The sequence below is a fragment of the Hemicordylus capensis genome, chromosome 1 (genome assembly GCF_027244095.1).
Source record: "Hemicordylus capensis ecotype Gifberg chromosome 1, rHemCap1.1.pri, whole genome shotgun sequence".
NCBI classification, from domain to species: Eukaryota; Metazoa; Chordata; class Lepidosauria; order Squamata; family Cordylidae; genus Hemicordylus; species Hemicordylus capensis.
Window position 1 is genome coordinate 139,468,055 of NC_069657.1, and position 13,826 is coordinate 139,481,880.

At 41.7% G+C, this 13,826-nt stretch overlaps 1 long non-coding RNA gene across 1 annotated transcript in view; it reads right to left on the reverse strand.

The window, feature by feature from the left end:
• Nucleotides 1-476: 476 nt before the first annotated feature.
• LOC128334838 (uncharacterized) overlaps nt 477-13,826 on the reverse strand; it is a 38,413-nt gene continuing 25,063 nt past the window's right edge. The window contains exons 3-5 of the long non-coding RNA XR_008311413.1: nt 3,753-3,814; nt 1,600-1,713; nt 477-1,043 (exon numbers count right to left, since the gene is read on the reverse strand). This is a non-coding gene — a long non-coding RNA (uncharacterized LOC128334838). The remainder of the gene's footprint in view (nt 1,044-1,599; nt 1,714-3,752; nt 3,815-13,826) is intronic.

The window sequence follows — 13,826 nt, forward strand, 5'->3', positions numbered from 1 at the left end:
AAAATATTTCAAATATTCATTAAAAAATCATAGGGGTGTCCAAATGCTTTGGGGTTTGAGTGGTTGTTGGCACCCATGGGTGCTCCAAAATAGGGAATAATGGGCTGGTTCAAGTCCCATTGTACCCTATGAGGGGAAAAATGAAATTCAAAAATTCATAACAAATCATCCGAGTGTCTGATTGCTTTGAGGTTTGGGTGGCAGGTACCCATGGGTGCCAGCTACCACCCCAACCACTTTTTGAGGTTTGAGCCAGTTTGAACTGGTTTGAACCAGTTCAAAACCAGTTCGAATTCGAACCAAACCAGGGGGTGGTTCGAGCAAAACCAAAACTGAACCACCCCCTCCTGGTTCAAACCCGGTTCAAATTCGAACCGAACCAGGCAAACCAGTTTTATTCACACACCTAGGTCCAGCCTCCTACCCAGTTATTTTGAAAACCTTGTCTAGCCTACCTAGTTGTTATTAAGTTTGGGTCTCAGTATTTAACCTTTTATTTATGATATTTATGTTCAGAAAATACATATTTAGAACATCAAATTTCCAGGTTGTTGTTTTTTTGTTTTTAAAAAATTAGCATAGATGGTTCCAGAATGTTTCATATGTGTTGTTGTGTGTTTGGTTTTTTGCTTCGTTTTTTGGCCTACATGCCTAGCAATGAATGATGATCCACAAGGAGCCACAGTTTGGTGTAATCTGTTGTGCCTCTCTTTTCTTCATGGACACTCTTCTTCAAACATTTTTACAGGACAAGAGCTTTAGTGATATTACAATTAAAAACAGAAACTGGTACTACACAGATCAAATCACAGACAGTAAAAAAGAAAGAAAGAAAGAAACACCCAGCCACTCTTTAACTGAGACATTTACAGCTCTCAGCTTTTTGCTAAACTGGCAGGGATCACAGCATGCTCATTACGGAAGGTCTGCCACTTGTTTGCAAAGGCTGGGCAGAGCATGTTTGTTCACTGCCGATAGATTTTCTTTCTTTCTTGGTGGAACGTTTCAAATCCATAATTTTCTGCTGGAAGGAGGGAGCATACCTGAAAAATTAATGTTTGAAAACTTTGAGTTCAGAACTCCATTTCCCATTCCCAATAATCCTGCCTTGGGATTCTTACAAGGAGCTCACAGTGTAAGAAGTCACTTCAGAATGACCCCAAAACAGAAGAAAACAAATTCTGTGAATTTTTAATATTCACAGAGGTGACACAGGGAGATAATCACCTCCAGTGTAATAACTGATATTGCTGTATGATGTTTTCATATGGATTTTGCTGTCAGAAGCTGAGGTGAACATGTTTAGATATGTTAACGTGAGCCATAAAGATTGACATGATTAAAGAACATCCATATTTCTATGCAAAATTGTTTAGGCATTTTGTGAAATAGTCTCCTGGATGGCTTGATAATTAAGACTGTGGTGCTGAAAAGGTACACTGCTCAAAGATTCTCCACAGAGAAGGTGGTGCATCTGTGCCCAGAGGCTCATATTAGTAAATAACAAAACTCCAACTTATCTTTTGTCTCAGCGTCACACACAATTATCATTAATTGACTATTGAATCATCTGCTTACTTTGATAGGATCTAATCTTACCTGGAGATGAACAAAGAATCTGGTTGTACAATCTTGCCTTGGGATTAGGAAAGTTGGAAAAGCAGTCGCAGGTTCAAGTGTAGCAAAAATCCCCTGGGTTCTCATAGACAGAGACTGGCACCAGTAATTGAGAGAAAGCAGATTTATTGCTAGCAATTGACTCAGCGGAATAGTTTCCAAAGTCTGAGCCCCGTTTACATTGTGTCTTCGCCTTTTATACTCATAACAATTTACATACAGTGGATACAATCCTCATTAATAAGCATCGTCATCTTATAATTATTACCAATCAGACATTTTCTTCTAACTATAATTAAGCATTACTCCTCCTCCTTCTCTTCTGCATATTGATTGCCAACTATTTCACTCCCTTCCAGATGTGGCCTTGAAGGTACTGGCCAGCCAACACTTTGTTATCTATAGATACCAAGGGGGCCCCTTTGCCTGCATTCCAGCAGGTCGACAGATTTATTGTGCTGTTAGCAAGTTGCAATTAGTGCAGTTTGGTAATACAGACCCTTTTAACCATTTCTTGACCACAACCTGAGTCTGCCTCACAAGGGAATGGGTGGAAGGCTTAAATTCAGGGATGCCTGTTGCTCTTTTGGACTCTCTGGGGGCTTTTATGCACAGATGTTTGACCATGAGTTTACAGGGAGGCTTTACGGCAAACTCGAAGTTGTCAAACAAACAAACAAAAACAACACCTGACACACATAGTGATTTTTTTTAAAACTCCAGATATAAATCAGGTTATAATCTAATGCACAGTGAAAAACCCAAATTGTGGGTGAGGTGCTCCCCAATAACTCACAGGGATTTCAGGGTAAATCTAGCCGATAAATTAAGCAAAGTTATGGAAAGGACAAGAGTTTAAAAACAGAAACTGGTATACACAGCTCAAATCACAGATGGGGTGGGTGGGGAAAGGAACACCCAGCCACCCTTTAACTGAGACATTTCCAGCTCTCAGCTCTTTTGGCATATGTTATGCCAAGTTAATCCCTGCTAACTTGGCAAAGAGGCACCTTTTAACGTGATGATTCACTATATTTAGCAGGGGGAGAATAACTGGCCCTACCCACTCCCAGCACAGTACCTCCAGTGACTGTTGCTGGTGTCTATCTTACGTTTCTTTTAAGATTGTGAGCCCTTTGGGTACAGGGGTCCATCTTATTTATTTATTATTTCTCTGTGTAAACCACTCTGAGCCATTTTTGGAAGGGTGGTATAGGGATAGAATAAACAAACAAACAAACAAACAAACAAATATGTGAACACACACCCTGCATTCCAGAGGAAATGCGAGTTAAAGGGATTCAAAAGCCCCGTGTGAAAAGCTTCAGGGGTGTATGGTTAATGAGGCAAAGAGAGATGAATGTCCCCTGGCCCACAGCCTCTGAAGGGCCCCCCAAGGCCAGTCCTTGCCCTCTCAATTCTGCCATGCAGCAGTGTGCTTGTGAGAGCGCGCTACTGGGAACCCAAGGCAATGGAAGGAGGGAGAGAAGCAAATTTCCCCTCAGCCAAGCTTCCTCCTCCCCGACAGTCTGAGGTAGCTGAGAATAATTCTTTGGATCATGGCTGAGCTCTGTCCTGCTTTTGGGGGAGGGGGACAGTTCTATCTGCCTTCTATTGCCCAGGCTGGACCTGGAGGTGGAAGAGGGTGGGAGACATTTCAAAGAAGACAAGAAAACATAAGCCCGCAACCCACCACACCCCATTTTTGGGTTTTTGGCCAATTGTGGAGCTTGGACTTCAGTTTGCAAACTGTTTCTCTTCAAAGAGGAAAGGGGAAGAGTTTCGTGGGGGGGGGGCGTGGAGATCGGGTCTGTCTTGTGTATGTTTTATTTTTTGTACCAGTATCTGCTCTCTGTGCTTGCAAAACTCCTGAACTCTGCAAATGTCCTGAAAAAGCAAAAGCAGCAGGAGCAGGAGAGGAGCTGGGAGATGGGGGAAATGCCTTACTTCCAAACACTCCATTCAGCTATGATGAGGGAAAGAGTGCAAGCCAGGAGAGAGAGGCCGGAGGGAGCAGCTAAGCAGCTCCTGCTTTTCTGAAAGGTGGGTCTCTTTCCCACCCAGCCCCCCAAACAACAAAAATTTCAACGTCTCCCCCATCCTCCCTCAAAAACAAAAAAACAAAAACACATTACCTTGTTGGGTTTTTTAAAACATCTTGATATTCTTGGAAATTCAGTTGTTTAAATATTGGATCCTTTAGAGACAAAGAGGAAGTGGATAAAGAATTATGCAGGAAGTGGGAATATGTTAAGTTGTGTGTTGAAATGTTTCTGCTAATGCATATTTGCATGAATATACTTGTATATAATTACATTCTTGTGAGTTCAGTTGCTGTTTGTGCCCTCAAGAACCCACGTGTGCCATAACAATTGTTCTCTGTACAGCTCTCAAACAAATCAATTGAATAAAGTGTACAATTAGCACATTAAAACTTCTACTCAGGGGCGGATTAAGCTTTTTGCCACCCATTGGCAACCAGGGATTTGCCACCACAGCAAGGGTTCCCCTTTACAAGTAGGGATGTGCGAACTGGTTCAAATTTGAACCAGTTTAAATTCAAACCTGGGTGGTTCGAAGGTTCGAATTCAAACCGAACCAGCCATCAGGTTTGAGCTGTAGGTTCGAATTCGAACCGAACCAGGGGGTGGTTCGATTCAAACCGGTTCAAACCATTTTGAACTGGTACAGACATCCAAAAATTGGTAGGATGGTAGCTGGCACCCAGGGGTACCTGCCACCCAAACCCCAAAGCAATCAGACACTTGTACGATTTTTAATGAATTTTTGAAAATTATTTTTATTTTTTTCAGTTAGCAACCCATGGGGGTGGTTGGCACCCTCTTTGCACTAGACCACCACTCACTCTGGGCCACCCCAGCACCCCACAAGTGGCTTTAAGATTTTCCTCCATAGGGAAGAATGCAGGTTTCAGCAGCCCCATAACTGCACTTGGGGGGTGCTGGGGTGGCCCAGAGCGAGGGTGCCAACTTCCTCCATGGGTTGCTAACCCATGGGGTACTGGGTTTTGTTGTTTCTGAAATGTTCTGAGTGTAGATTTTTTGGTAGCATATAAGATTTTCAATGACAAACTATGAATCCACTCTCATCTGCTAACCTTAAAGACACATAAACTTCAAAAATCACTTAAAAATCAGCCCTTTGCCCAATTCCTTTCAAATAATTCTGATAGATACCTGGCCCCCCTTGGGCACTACCACCCACCACACTCTGCTCTTGGACACCCCTTTCCCCCTGACTTGAAGCTATACATTTGCTGACACCTCCATGCTTCTTTATGGAGAAAAACCTTAAAGTCGCATAAACTTCAAAAATCACTTAAAAATCAGCCTTTTGCCCAATCCCTTTCAAATAATTCTGATAGCTTCCTTGCCCACCTTGGGAACTGCCACCCACCACACTCCACTCTAGGGCACCCCTTTCTCCCCGACGTGAAGCTATACATTTGCTGCAATCCTAATTATTCTCTATGAGGAATTCCAAAATAATTTTAAAATTCACCAATAATCAGAGGAGTGTCCGATTCCTTGGAACTTTGTGGATAGTAGGCACCCCTGGTTGTCTACCACCTACCCCACTTTTGTGCCCCTAGATGCTCCACAATAGGAGATATGGGCTGGTTTGGGTCCTATTATACCCTATGAGAAAAATAATTAAAAATATTTCAAATATTCACAAAATCATTGGGGTGTCTGATTGCTCTGGCATTTGCATGGTTGTTGGCACCCATGGGTGCTCTACAATAAGGAATAATGGTCTGGTTGGCGTCCCATTATATCCTATGAGAAAAAATAGAAATAATTTTCAAAAATTCATAAAAAATCATACGAGTGTCCGATTGCTTTGGGGTTTGGGTGGCAGGTACCCCTGGGTGCCAGCTACCATCCTTCCAATCTTTGGGTGTCTGAACCAGTTCTAACTGGTTTGAATTTGAATCGAACCAGGGGGAGGTTCAAGCAAAACCAAAACCGAACCACCCCCTCCTGGTTCGAACCTGGTTTGAATTCGAACTGAACCAGGTAAATCGGTTTTGTGCACATCCCTACTTACAAGTAAAGGGCGGGGGGGAATTAAATTTTACTTTAAAATGTTTTCAGCCCATTTTGGGCAGAGGCCTAAAATGTGCCGTACCTGTCATTTGGGAGGCATGTGGGCTCATGGGAGGAGCTCTTGCCACTGTCTCCACCACTATCCAGCCAAACGTGTGTGCAAAGACGGCCCAATGACTTGTCATGATTTGGGAGGCAGGTAGGTCCACTAGGAGCTCTCGCTGCCTTCTCACAGTGGTGGTTCAAAAAGTTTTAAAAGTAGATTTAACTTCCCCCTTCCCCCTAAGTGCAAGTACCATAGATTAATGCATAGGCAAATTTTCTGCTCCTCAAACTTTGCTGCTGTAGGCAAGTGCCTACTTTGCCTATGCATTAATCCACCACTGGCCCTACTAAAGTAATACTATCACGTTGATTAAGGATTACATGAGACAGTTTTTAAAGCATTGGCTGACATTCTCCACGGGGTTACAAAAATGGGAGTAGTCCTGCAGAGACACAGAAAGGAACTGTTCTTTAATCTTTTCCCACAGCCCCAGTGGAAATGCAGTAAAGAGTGGGGTGGGGTGGGGATATGATTTTCACTGCTCTCTCCTCCAGATGGAGTTTTTAATTCTGGAAACCTGTCCTTGAGAACCATCTTTTTGCATCTCTGCAGGTCTACTTCCAGTTTTGTAGCCCTATGGAGAATGTAAGCTATTAACTTTTTCTTCCCTTGTTTGGATCTTCTGCATAAGCATTCTAATAAATCACTTGTTTGCATTTTAAATCACTCCTTGCTACAGTACTGTTACTGGAATACTGCAGTTGAATCTGCTAGTGTCTCTGCAGTGTGGAGGCACAGTTAGTAGGCTACTAAAGGAAAGTGCGCCACTGAGTTGGTGTTGACCCCTGGCGACCACAGAGCCCTGTGGTTATCTCTGATAGAATACAGGAGGGATTTACCATCACCATCTCCCACACAGTATGAGATGATGCTTTTCAGAATCTTCCTATATCACTGCTGCCCAATATAGGTGTTTCCCATAGTCTGAGAAACATACCAGCGGGGATTCAAACCAGCAACCTCTGGCTTGCCAGTCAAGTCATTTCCCTGATGCGCCATTAGGTGGGTCCCCTTGATAGGCTACTACTACTCCATCATTACTACTACAAATATTTATATACCACTTTAAAAACAGAAGCGCTCAAAGGGGTTTGGACAGAAAAATAAAGAATTAAACATGTTCAGGCAAGGAAATGAAAAATACAGGCAAATCTACTAGACCTCACTAAACCTGCTTCTGAATTTCCACTGACATGGAGTGATGAATTTCTTGCCAAATATATTGCCTTTTTTGTTATGAAACCTGATGCCTATTAAGATTGTCAGGGGAGGTCTGTCTGAGGGTGCCACCAGCACATCTGGTGGTGACTCACAGGTGAGCCTTCTCTGTAGTTGCCCCAGGGCTGCAGAACACACTTCTTGCTGAGATTAAAGTTGCTCCATCCCTGTTGGCTGTTAGGAAATGAGTAAAGACACATTTCTTCGGCCAAGCTTTTTAGCTGAAGTTTTAGCTGAAGTTTCTTAGTTGAATTTTAGTGATTGTTTTAACTTCAAATTTTATATATGTTTTAAATGTGTTAAATTTTTGGTTTGTGTTGTTGTAAACCAGCTAGAGACTTTAGTAGTGGACAGTATATAAATGTGTTAAATAAATAATTAAGTAAAGTGGTCTCATAATATATTTATTTTTTTATTGCTTTAATATCCCACCCTTCCCCACAGAGCTCAGGATGATAAATGGTTCTCCAAATCCTCACAACAACCTTGTGAAGTAGGTTAGGCTGAGAGAGAGCCATATCCTATGAAGTCTCATTTGCTTCGAGATGGTGGTGCTATAATTGTGTCCTCTTGGTGAGCTGGGGGACTCACAGCATGTCCAGATGTCCAGCATGTCCAGTCTAGATGTGCTAGGTCTCTATGCACATGTGCAGATGGATTTCAGAGTCCATTCCAGATATTGCAATCTATGCCAGTCTTTCTGGTAAAGCCAAATGGATTCATTCTGCTCTCTGACACCACTTTTCAGAGGTAATAAAAACTTTGGTTATCCATTAGTATTTCATAGTGACTTCCTGATGAATAACTGAGCAGCAGGGAAACACCAAGCTTTATGCTATCAAGTCAAATCTTTATTAAGGTCAGTGACCAGCTTCATGTAGTAAATATAATAGACGTGACTAAACATAACCTTGTACATTCTCAAAGAAAGTAGTTTGGTAAACAAAGAGCCCCCGTAAATACAGATGTATGTTCTATGCCTTTATCTATATTTGTTAAAACATTCATAATTAGGATTAAAACTATCTGGAATCACAAATCTGTATTCTTACTACATAAAAAATAAGTAACATATAGTCTAAAAGTACTCTGAATAAAACCTGTTTACATCCAGACCAAATATATACAAAAACAATATACAATATATATTTTTTCAAGGTTAAAAAAACCCATCAAATATATGTAAAGAGATCTGTAAACATATGAAGTGTATTAAAAAGTCCAAAAAGGGTGTTCCACTAGGCATAGAACATATATCTATTAGGGCTCTTTATAAATACAATAGTAACAGCAATAGTAACAACAGTAACAGCAGAACAAGATACTGTGCATACACACTCTAAAATATATTCAGAAATCAAATTAGCAAGAGTGTGATTGGCTACAGTTATTATTGGCATAAGATTTATGGATTTTGCAAACAATGAGGGTTTTTTTTGTTTTGGCCAATCAGAGTGGTAATCATCACCTAAGATCAAAAGAGGTCTGAACTGAGTCTGTCTGGTTCAGCCATTGAGCTGGTCAAGCTTTCTAAAGGGGAATCCAGCTGGCTTGGGAATCTGGCCGGCTCGCACAGCCCTATTATTACTCTTTGATTGGCATAATTATTGCTGGGCCCCAGTGCTTAAGCATGTAAGCCGACTGAACAATTAATGTAAATAATACTGCCAAAACTGGGGCCCACCAGTTGATATGAGTTTTAATCAGTTCTATAAGGATATAAATTCTCCAGGAGCCTACTCTGATTTTTGTTGACCTACTGTTGGTGAAACTGGGGGCCAATCTGGAAAAGAAGCATTGTTGTTAATTGCAGTGAAGTGAGTAATATCTATTTCAGCCTTAAAGTGCATACAAAAATATATTTCCCATGCATTGGGGGATATCTGGGAATTAATTCTATTCATTCAAAAGTTAAGCCCAGCTCTTATAAGCCAGAATCTAGACAAATCCCTCAAGGTGGAAGCCTGTGGGTCCCCTGATCTATAGCACCTATATGTATCCACCAAGAAGCTTTTAGCTGACATACATTCCTGGTAAAACCAGGATTTTGAGCTACAGTTATTTGTTTGCATTTTCCTAGGTCTCTGAAAAGTTAGAAACCCCTGTAAATGCAATATAAGATCATAATATTGAGCCATTTCAACATTAGATGGTCCTGCTGCTATGATGGCAAATTGAAGCTGGAGAAATTCTTCTTTGTCAAAAAAGTTTAGAAAAGATTTTTCAAGATCACCAGACCATGTAATGCATGTGGGTACTTCAACATCCAAATTTAACAAAAAGGGGTTTTCTACCATAAATATTCCTTGATCAGGGGGTTTCACGCTAGATTCTGGAGAAGTTGATCATTCCCGCAACAATGCATCTAACCTTTAGATGGGAGACAAGATCTAATAGGTTCTGTAAGACCATAAAAGATAATCTGTCGCACCCACTCTTCTCCCCACCCCCATGTAAATTCCCTGCAAAGGTCACCTTGCACCACTCAGTTCAGAAGACAAAGGTCCAATCTATTTGAGAGATAAACAAGACAAAGACCTGCATAATTGCAGACTTTGCCTTTAAAAGTTTGAGCTGGTAATGAGGTATCAGCATAAGAACATAAGAACAGCTCTGCTGGATCTAGTCCAACATCCTGTTTCACACAGTGGCCCACCAGATGCCGCTGGAAGCCTACAGGCAGGAGTTGAGGGCATGCCCTCTCTCCTGCTGTTACTTTGGTACTCGGAGGCATCCTGCCTTTGAGGCTGGAGGTGGCCTATAGCCCTCCGACTAGTAGCCGTTGATAGACCTCTCCTCCATGAAGTTATCCAAACCCCTCTTAAAGCCATCCAGGTTGTTGGCTGTCATCACATCTTGTGGCAGAAAATTCCACAAATTGATTATGTGTTGTGTAAAAAGGTACTTCCGTTTGTTGGTGCTAGATTTCCTGGCAATCATTTTCATGGGATGGCTCCTGGTTCTAGTGTTTTGTGAGAAGGAGAAGAATTTATCTATCTACTTTCTCTACACCATGCATGATTTTATAGACCTCTATCATGTCTCCCCACAGCCGTCTTTTTTCTAAACTAAATAGCCCCAGGTGTTGTAGCCTTGCCTCATAAGAAAGGTGCTCGAGGCCCCTGATCATCTTGGTTGCCCTCTTCTGCACTTTTTCCAGTTCTACAATGTCCTTTTTTAGAGGTGGTGACCAGAACTGTACGCAGTACTCCAGGTGTGGCCGCACCATAGTTTAGTAGAATGGCATTATAATATTAGCAGTTTTATTTTCAATCCCCTTTCTAATTATCCCTAGCATGGAATTGGCCTTTTTCACAGCTGCCGCACATTGAGTTGACACTTTCAACGAGCTGTCTACCACAACCCCAAGATCCCTCTCCTGGTCAGTCACTGACAGCTGAGATCCCATCAGCATATACTTGAAGTTGGTGTTTTTCATCCCAATGTGCATCACTTTATGCTTGCCAACACTGAACCGCCTTTGCCATTTTGCTGCCCACTCACGCAATTTGGAGATTCTTTTGGAATCCATTTTGGATTCCACTACATGAAAAAGTTTGGTATCATCTGCAAATTTGGCCACCTCACTGCTTACCCCAACTTCTAGATCATTTATGAATAAATTAAAAGCACTGGTCCCAGTACAGATCCCTGGGGAACACCACTTCTTCTCCATTTATCCTTACCCTCTGTTTCCTTTCCTTCAATCAGTTACCAATCCACACATGTACGTGTCCTGCTAAGTTTTCTCAGGAGTTGTTGATAAGGAACTTTGTTGAAAGCTTTTTGGAAGTCCAGGTATACTATGTCAACTGGATCACCTTTATGCACATACTTGTTGACACCCTCAAAGAACTCCAAAAGATTTGTGAGGCAAGATTTACCTTTGCAGAAGTCATGCTGGTTCTCTCCCAGCAGGACCTGTTCTTCTATGTGCTTTACAATTTTATCCTTGAGGATGCTTTCCATCAATTTGCCTGGAACGGACGTTAAGCTAACCGGCCTGTAATTTCCCGGATCGCCCCTGGATCCCTTTTGAAAATCGGTGTTACATTGGCTACTTTCCATTCCTCTGGTACAGAGCCTGATTGCATGGATAAGTTATATATTTTAGCAAGGAGGCTGGCAATTTCACATGAGTTCTTTGAGGACTCTTGGAGGGATGCCATCCAGCCCTGGCGATTTTCTGGTTTTCAGTTTTTCCAGACAGTTTAGAACATCATCTCTTGTCACTTCTATCTGACTCAGTTCTTTAGTCTCCATTCCTGAAAAGCCTGGTTCAAGAACAGCAAGTTCTTTTGGCAAGTATATTTGATATTTAACATACATCTGTATGGTAAAGCGGAGCATTTATTTAACATATTTGTATAACACCTGAAATGCAAGTGGTGGTTTTCAACAAAACAATAAAAACAAGTAAAAAGGTTAAAACATTACAACAATTTAAAACTTAAAACAATGTTAAAACTATTAAAAATTATCAAACTATTAAAACAGTATCTAATTAAAAGCCTGGGTGAACAAATGTGTCTTGATTGCCTTTTAAAAAGTTTTAAGAGATGGGGAGACTCTCATTTAAGCATGGAGCGCATTCCAAAACCTTGGGGCAGCAGTGGAGAAGGCCCGTCCCTGAGTAGCCACCAGACGAGCTGGTGGCAACTGCAGACAAACCTCTCCTGATTATCCCAATGGGCAGTGTGGTTCATAGGGAAGAAGATGTTCTCTTAAATACCCAGGGCCCAAGCTGTTTAGGGCTTTATAGGTTACTAGCTGACCGGGCGCATAGTGTCTGCGCCCCTAGTTTGACTCTCCCCCACTTCAGTCCCTTCTCCCTGTCTTCTGGCAGGCATCTCATCAAGTCTGCTTTTCTTCGCAAGGGCATGCAGAGGGTGGTATTGAACAATTGGTGTTGAACATTTTGCCACTGAGCATATCATTACCTCCTCTTGGGACCACATCTGACTCAGCGCATTTGTCATCCACAACCCACTCTGACTCTGCCCTCTCCATCGTGCTGCCCTATTTTTGGCCGGGCCCTATCATTATCTCCTCCCCATTTGATGACTATCTTTGCATATGATTATCATTGATGCATGAGAAGGCTTTTTGTGTACCATGTATTACTGACTGGTTTTCATTATTATTAGTGTGAAATTATTCAGTTTAGATTCATAACGCTTGTTTATTCATGTTATCGGTCATTTATCACTGGCTTGTGATTTTTGTACATGTGTATTGGTTATTCATTATTGACTTTTCATATTTGAATATACTCTCTTTTTGTGGAGATACATCTTTCATGTTTGGTTTTTCATCACATGTAATTTTCTGTTTTCCATAGTCACAGTAGGATTTTTTTCCTTCTCTCATTCCCAATCCAGAACTGGCAGATCAAAATCATCTCCCTGAGTTCTGACCCTGCACAATGAGTACCTCCGTCTTATATGGATTCAGTCTCAATTTGTTATCTCTCATTCAGCCCATCACCGACTCCAGGGAGGGATTTAGGGACGTTATGCCTTCTCCTGATGATGTTGACATGGAGAAAAAGATCCAGGTGTTGTAAGCATACTGATAACACCCTGCACCAAATCTCCTGATGATCTCTCTCAGCGGTTTCATTGGAGACAATACAGAGCCCTGAGGGACACCATACTGAAGTTCAGATTTTGAAGAACAGACTCTGAGCGACACCACCTGAAATCTGCTTGAGAGTTAGGAGTGCAACCACTACAAAGCAGTGCTTCCCACCCCAAACCCCCTCAGACACTCCAGAAGGATACTATAGTCGATAGTATCGAAAGCCACCGAGAGGTCTAAAAGGACCAACAGAGTAACACTTCCTCTGTCAATTCCAAATTGGAGATCATCCATCAGGCCGACCTAGGCAGTCCACCCCACAGGCCACCGAAAAGCCAATCTGAAACAGGTCTAGAAAATCAGTTTCATCCAATACTGCCTAGATTTGGGAGGCCACCACCCACTCCATGAATCCTATGAGGATTCAGTACACACCAAAGTGTCTAAACATCCCAAAAATTCCTAAAATATAAACTGAGTACCCAGTGGCTTGGGGGGTAGTTGGCACATGGGATGCTGCTAATTCCCAACCCCACCCGCAAAGCATATATTTCAAATGGTTTTTCTCAGCAGGACTGGCAATATTCTTGGACCAGCTTCCTTCAAGATGGCAGAATCGATAGGAAAACAATGTTTTCAAGTCGCTTGATATGCCTGAACCTACAGGTGAGTAGTACACAAATACACCAAAAATGTGCTCAAACACATCTTGATTACAACATGCCATTTTACATAATCTTCCTGGGAATTATGTGGGAGTGGACACATTTTCAAGCGAGCAGGCTAGATAGGAGAGATATAATAAGGTAAGAAACTGCAAAGCTATGGGAACAACCTTGCCCAAGTTAAGCATGTTTATATTCCATTAATATGGCTGGAGTGTATCATTTCTCACTTAAGGTGACACATGACTTGGAAAGAACATGACAAAGAAGAGAGTGCTTTCTGAGGAGGACGCCTTTGGTGGTGCTGCATGCGGTCGAAATGAGGTGTGTAGCATATTAAGAACAAGATATCCAAAACGGGCATCACAGATGTAAACCAGCAGAGGACGATAGAGGCACTGACAAACCACTATCACCGTGACATGAAATGTATAAACAAGCACTGTGAAGTACTAGGTTTTGTTTGCATACAAAAAGTGTTCATTTATTTAATTTAGACTCAACGGGCTTGAAAAATAATAATGTACAATTAACTTCAATATAGAACACAAACAATGTGTATAACAAACA